Here is a 7,970-nt window from a genome sequence, read left to right on the forward strand (position 1 = left end):
TTTTCTATAAATATTTTGTAAAAGTTTCAAAAGAATGTGTCCTTTTTTATGGAAATGTTTATAGAAAATTATGTAGAAAACCTTCACGGAATATAGAAAAATAAACTAAATCTTTAACCTAAAAAGAAACTCCATTATTTATATAGTTTGTTTTCCGTACGAATTAAACTATGGCCACATAGTACGATAAGTGGTTGTACCTCTAACTTAAATAATGGAGTATGATATCTGGCTATGAAGCTCAAGTGATTGGGTGGTGTTGGTGAGTGGATTTTGATTAAGATGGAATTTTAATTATTATCTTTTTATCCCTACTTTTAATACTATTTTAATACTTAATCAAATCATTATGGTCACTCATAAAGGAATATGATTGGGAATCCACCTAATATTCCTTTCAAATATGAAACCAATAATACTTAATTAAATTTTAATTACTTCATAATTTGAATATTTTTTAATTGTATTTTATTTTATTGATTAAATATTTAAAAGTTTATATTTTTTAATTGAAGTTTTGTTGCTTAGTTTTTTTTAGCAGTAGGATGATAGATAATTATCTTATTCCGCTATTTTTTTAATTTTTTTTACGTGTTAAAAAAGTGAGATTTTATGTTTAATATAAAATAATATAATAATTAATATGAAATGACAAATAAATTTTATTATTTTTATTGAAAATATGTTAAATAACAGGAGATTGATAGCAAAAAATGATCGTTCCTTATTGCTGTATGACGATTTTTTTATCTAATATATTTTCAATTAAAATAATAGAAGTTACTTTTTATTTTATATTATTCATAATATTACTTTATTTTAATCATGAAATATTTCATTTCTTAATGTATAGAAACAAGTAAAAAATATGACGAAACAAAACAACAATTAAATGATTATGTTGAAAAAAATAATAATAAAAATTCAGTTGAGATAGATAAACGACAAAATTTTAATTAAAAAAAGTACAAAAGTGTAACATGATAGATAAAAGAAAATAATAAAGGCTTAATTAAAAATGTAAAAATTTATAAGGAATTTAAATTTAAATAAACAAACTAATAGTATAATATAATATAATACTTATACTAATACTAATAATATTAATAACAATAATTTCCTAAAGGCTAATTAGAATTTGCGACAAAAAATGACTAGGAGATAAATATTCGTAAATTCTAATAATAATACAAAATTTGGTTTTGATGTGCTGTTGTTCTGATCATGTTTTGCTCCTTCGAGAATAATGGAGAAGTGTTGACCAGAAATCCGATTAATCACACGTTTATATTGACTTATTTTTAATTTATTATTTTGATCACTCTTGGTTATATTATATTATTAAACATAAAATATAAAATATAAAATATAAATAAAAAAATTTCAAAATACCGTTTATAATAATAATATACTACAACAAATAATTTTATCTAAAAAATATTACTGAAATAATTTTTGAGAAATTAGCTGTGTAAAACTTTTATAGAATTAGCTGAAATAATTTTATTTATAATTTATTAAAAGAATTAGTCACTGGTTTATCAAGTAGATGAATTTAAAGATATCAATAAAAAGAAAAATCAGAAGTTTAGGTCTATTAGTTAAGAAAAATATTTTATTTTTGGTAAATTTGTTCATCACAAAACATTTAAATATTCGTTAAAAGAATTTGGAAGGAATTTTGTGGTAAAGTGTAACGTGGTTATAGAAACGCTTATCATGAAAATTTGTAATAAATATTTTAATTAAACATAACGTCAAATATATAATTATAAAATCTTTTACTAAAAGAAAATATAAGTTTAAATATTAAATATTAGTGTTGGCTAAATTCAAAGTTATTAGTCGATTATAATATAAAATATCACTCTTTTCTTAATTAAAGTTTAAAAGTATTTTTATTTTTTAATAAATAAATATTTGTGTTAGTTTTATGGATCAATATATTCAGATGGACGGATAGGACAAACTGATTCTAATACAACGAAACTTTTTTTTTTAAGTTGAAAAAACATAAAATTATTTTTAACTTTTTTTGATAAATAAATATATTTGAAACTTTTTTTTTAAGTTGAAAAAACATAAAATTATTTTTAACTTTTTTGATAAATAAATATATTTGTTAGATTTAAATTATTATAGGCTAACGTTGGACTATTATTGGTTAACTAAAAATTGTTAAAAATAAATAAAATTAACTTAATAAATAAATTTAATGACACTTAATTAATGTTAATTAAAATAAATAAATGTAGTAAAATTAATTAAAATAAATAATATTATTATCAGCATCCCCACATTCATCCCCTTCATAGATATTAATCTTTTTTATTTATGCACATCTCCTTTGTCTATAATTTTAATCTTGATATGCTTCTTCCATATTATTCTCCTCCATTCATAATCATCTCCTTTCTCTACATTCATCTTCTTCCTTTACATTTTTTTTATATATTTTATTTTTATTGAGCATAGAGGAGTACGAGATTTTTTTTTAAATTTAATGTCATTAATGTTAACCAAACTAACACAAATTAAACTAATATTAAAAATGTATTTTATTTAAAGTTGGTTGACTATACTAAATCAAACAAAATTTAAAATAACATTTTGATGCTAAACTACTTTAATTGAAAAGTTAATTTAAGAATTAATTTGAAAATTAATGATGAATTTTTGTGCATAGTTTTAGAATTGCTTCTGTGTTCAATGAAAATTCGACACTAACAATTATTCAATATGAATTGGCCGACACTAAATGTCTATTTTATTGTAACGTTTTTTCATCATAACATAATTAAAAAAGTAACATTAATGTTGATCTTATTGTGATGGAAAAACTCGTGATAAAATGTTAGTCATTTAAATTAATTAAACTTCACCTTACATAATCCTTAATATACAAAAATATGTAGCTTGAAGAGGAAACACAGTCGTTATAAACAACAATGTTATTTTATTTTAATCTTAAGTTTGATGGTAGAATTGTTGTGGATCACATGGTCCACTTTGGAATTCATCTAATTGTCATTTTTGTATTATTGGTTTAGAAAAGTAGACATTATTTGATTTGAAATGGAAGATGTGGTATCGATGAAGATGGTGGGTGTTGAATAAATGTTTTTAACATAAATAATGTGATTTTTCTTTCTCAACAATTAAAATCTTTAAAACCTTTTTTTTTCAGACAAGTTAGATAGAAGATGTCTTTATGCAAATTTTAAAAATATAAATTATTTTTAATAATTAATAACACGACTGTTCATCTACAGTTAAATTTCGCTTTCTAAAGACGTATTTTTCTTCTTTAGTTCCAAACTGAACCTCTACTTAAAAGACGAAATCCAATGTGATGGATTTGTTTTATGATATTATATGTGAATATCTTGAAACTAAAAAAAGAAAAATTGAATGGAAGAGAAGAAAGAAGTGAAGTGAAGTAAAGTGAAGAGGCCGCATCGCAGCGCTATGATTGTGTGGCTATATCCTTTCAAAACTACCAACAGATGTTGCACTCTGCAGCGCTTCGCAACACAAACAGACCATAAACTCACCACAAAAATGTTTCATCCATATCCATCACTTTCCAATCTCCAAATTCATTTCACTGCCATCACTGCTTTCGTTACATCTGTTTCTTCATCATCCATTCATCTATTTCTTATCTTTTGCAAACAACATCTCTTCTTCGCCATCATTGCGCTAAACAAGTGTCTCAAGCACGGATAATAACAAGGATGTGGCATCAGTTAGAGTTTAATTATATTTATATATACAAGTACAAAATTATATTCAACTTTTTTTTTCTCTTTTAATCTCCTTTGAATAATAAGAATATTTCTACGCTAAATTAGTGTATAGAATTTTAATGTCATTTTTTTATTTTTTTTTAAATGGAGCCATTGTTGAGAAACATTTTTTTTAATTATTATCATTATCTTAGTGTAAGCTTGGTCAATATTAACCTGTTCTAATTAAAAAATAATTTAAAAATTAATGTACCACACAAATCTAATCGTATTGACTAATTATTGTCCGACTTTTACTTATTAAGATCAAATTTTAACCAACTCGAATCTGAGTGAATTAATGAATATTAAATGTGTTTAAAAGAAATATGAAGAATTGTATATAAGAAATTCTTTAAATAGAGCAAAATAAAGGAAAAAAATTAATGAAAAAATATTTTTAAGTCACCTAACAAAATATAGACATTCTACGGCGACAAAACTTGAACAAAAATTCTAGGGATTCCAATTTAAATTTTTTATATATAATTTATTAATTAAAAAAACTTTTAATTTTTTTATTTAAATCATTTTTATACCGTAATTCACACTTTTCAATTTTTAATCTTTCTAATTGATTGAGTTCACGTAAAAATGGGTATTCTAATTTATATTCCAAGATTATTCAACTAAATCATTTTATGAGGTGAAAAACATAAAATGTAAGGTTATACTAATTTGAGAAAAATATAATTAGAATTCATGTCAATTTCATAAAAAAATTCTTAAAATCAAGTTAGTTTTCATACTAATTTAAGAGAAATATTATAATGGAAGAACAATAAATCTGACCTACATAAATGATATTAGAATACAGATTTAGGAGATCTTGTAAGTACGTGTTATTCAATCTCCTGTTCTCCAATCTTCATTTCTCAATATGTCTTTTGTAAGGCCCACTTTTCGTGCTGCCTTTTTCTTAAGGTTGCCCCTAACCTTTGGGCCTTAGGGTTGGCCCAAAAAGGGAACACTGACCTAAATCTGTCCAAAACCCTAATCCTGGTGCTTTTTGCATAAAATAGATTTCTGCACACCCTTAAGCTACTGTTGCCGTCTCTGCTAGGGTTTGGTCCTCTGTTTCGTTCGAGTTAGTTCAATCTCGTTGCTCTTGCACGTAAGTTTGTTCCATGACCTTACACCCTCTCTAAAGCTATTTTCGTGTTCTATGTTGGGGTTCACTGTAGTAAACCTAATCTCCTTTCTGTGCCACTATCTCCAGCTCTTCAATATGCTAGTGGGGCTGCTGTAGTGGTGGGCTTAGGTGTCAAAGTTATTTGCTAGCTCATTTCAGGTAAGGGAAGCTAGGACCCTCGGTTGCTAGTGTTTTTTCGTTGTTTCGTCGATTATTTCATGTATGTATTAGTTGGTGGTCATTGTGCCCGATTGGGATTGATTTAAGCATGTTTTGGTTTGTGGTTTTGGCTGCTGTATGCGAAAACAGAGGCGGGTGCTGGTTTTCTCGCCTAAGCGAGATTATCAGAGGTTTGCCCATGATTTTGTCACTCAAATTGTCGTCTAGGCGACTTGCGTTCTTTTTGAGCGAGGAATGCTCTCGCCTAGGCGAGAAGGGGCTCGCCTAAGCGAGACCCTACAGAGCCCCTTGTTCCCTTGTCACGCCCTCGCCTAAGCGAGATGGAATTCGCTTGAGCGAGCCCTGTTAGCTTGAACGAGGTAGCGGGCATGTTTTTATGTTGTTGTGGAGTGGTTCACTGATGTGTGGATTGTTTATTTGACCCAAATGCTTTACTAGAAAGGTTGCGTGATGATGGCATGATTAATATGTTATATTTGAAATGGAAATGGCATGACATTTGAGTGGGTATGAATTGGAAAGCATGAGTTGTATGAATTGTTGATTTTACATGATATTTATGTTATGGAAAATTCTTGATTGGTGGGTGGAACATGTTTAAAGTATGGGTAGGGCATAATTCCATGACTCTTGTAGTGAGAGATCTTGGTGGCGCCTCATCGGTTGGACGTAATTCCATGGACCCTCTTAAGGGGAATCCTTGGTGGTGCCTCGACAAAAGGACGTAATTCCACGGGGGGTTGTGGTGGTGCCTCAAGGCCAGGGCGTAATTCCACGAAGGCCACGTGGTGGTGCCTCTTGTAAGAGTATAATTCCGTGAAGGCCTCGCGGTGACGCCTCACTGCTAGGACATAATTCCACTACCACGTGGTGGTGTCTTGATATGCGTATCCGGATAGTTAAATCTTTGGATTTTATATGGATAGGTATTTCACATGGGGGTGTCTGCTATGTATGCTTGAATATGAATGGTATGTTGAGTACCTGGTATGATGACTTTTCGCTAGCTTACCCTTTTGCTTGCTTGTGTGTTATGTGTGGTCTCTTCCTTTGCAATGATCATCAACCTAGTTTATGTGAGCAGATGTGAGAACCCCTAGCAGTGGTGATGGTAATAAGGATGTTGCAGCTTGATGGATTGGACAGGTGTTAGGCCCACTATGGGGCCCATTACTGGAGGATTTTATTATTTATGTTTTTCTTGTCCGAACAAGGCCTAGTATATTTATTTGTTTTCTTTTCAGTATACTTTCTGGTTGGGCCATGTGGAGTCCTTTTCTTGTAATTTGGGTATATCTGACGTATTGTATACCTTCATACCCTAAATCTCGTACTCTCTGAATATTCATGTATGTGATGTTTTATTAATTGAGGTTATTCAATTTTTAGGATGTTACATCTTTCTTTTTATTTTTACACTTTATTAATGGTTTACTGTGAAAAAACTTTATGGTTAGATATAAAATTTTAATTCCTTTATTATTCAAGGTCCATCAAATTAATTTTTATTTTATTTTTAAATATATAAATAATTTATATATAAATAATATATATATATATATATATATATAAAATATAACTTAGTAAAAATAATATATAAATATATAATTTAAAATTTAAAAATTATATAAATATATAAAAAAATTAAAATTAAAAACCATGGGATCATGGCTTCCCTTGATCATAAGAAAGTTTCGTCGTTGCATTCTAGTAATATAAAATTAAAATGAATATGAAAACGAAAAAAAGATAAATATTTCACATATTCATTATTATTTTTGTATTTAAAAATTAAATATAATCCATACTTATATTTAATTAATAGATGATTGTCCATAAAAAAATATTTTGTAGCGATATTCGCATACATGAGTTTATTAACATAGAGTGAAGAAAAATATCATTCTAAAATACATTACATTGCTTTGCATTGGTTTAAGAGTTGCATGTGCATCACCCAAATTATATATATATATATATATATATATATATATATATATATATATATATATATATATATATTGGGAATATGAGTGGAGGTATTTGAGGTAAAGGAATATTCTTAGTTTTATGACTATATTTAAAGGGAGATTGAATCTCGACATTAGCTAAGGAAGTCATAGGTTAAACTACCTGAACCAGTAAGTTCTGCTTGGTTAAACCACCACCAGTAAGTTCTGCTTAGTTAAACCACCTGAACCAGTAAATTCTGCTTTAAAAGTTATGAAACTATGTGCATACGTACATTAAATTAATAAACTTGTCAGCAATTCCTCTTAAAAAAAATATTATTTTGTAACATGTGTTTGTTGGAGCAATGTAAGAAGGTGATAAAGAAGAGGCTTTTAGCTTACTGGAAGCAAACAATATTCAATCATATTTTTCAACAATTTGAAATATCTAATTATATGCATTATAAATAAAAATACATATTAAAATTTTCTTAAACTTTAATATTCATAAAAATTAATTGGGAAACAAAGAAATATATAAAATTATTCATTACCAATCATGGTAAAAAAAGATAATAATATTAATCATCATATAAAAAAATTGTTTGAATTCTTGAAATATGTGATCTTAAAAGTTGAGATAGAAAAACAGAAACATTATTATATATAACAAAATAAGTGTTCTTGATAAATTTTGATGAATAGATGATCTTGCTCTGCATTATAAGTTTCAGCAGGTGAGATGGGGTCAAAGAATCTCTCCAGCAGATGCGTTTATTGTATCTTTTTAAGTGAATTTGAAGTTTCATGATCACTAATAAGACTAAGTTTGTAAGGGAATAAGAGATGATGAGAGTTACTGCCATTTTCATTTGCCTTTTTATGAGGATGCACATGTTGTCTAATGCAATTGTTGGG

The 7,970-nt window shown here is 27.5% G+C and overlaps 1 long non-coding RNA gene across 2 annotated transcripts; it reads left to right on the forward strand.

Moving 5' to 3' along the window:
• Positions 1-4,756: 4,756 nt before the first annotated feature.
• Positions 4,757-6,455, forward strand: LOC114183237. 2 transcript variants are annotated; one of them, XR_003604316.1, is made up of 3 exons: positions 4,757-4,902; positions 5,008-5,079; positions 6,172-6,455. It is a non-coding gene; the product is annotated as an uncharacterized LOC114183237 (long non-coding RNA). The 2 variants fall into 2 exon arrangements; XR_003604317.1 differs by having other exon boundaries at positions 6,185-6,455.
• The last annotated feature ends 1,515 nt before the right edge of the window (positions 6,456-7,970 follow it).

This window comes from Vigna unguiculata, chromosome 5 (assembly GCF_004118075.2).
Source record: "Vigna unguiculata cultivar IT97K-499-35 chromosome 5, ASM411807v1, whole genome shotgun sequence".
NCBI classification, from domain to species: Eukaryota; Viridiplantae; Streptophyta; class Magnoliopsida; order Fabales; family Fabaceae; genus Vigna; species Vigna unguiculata.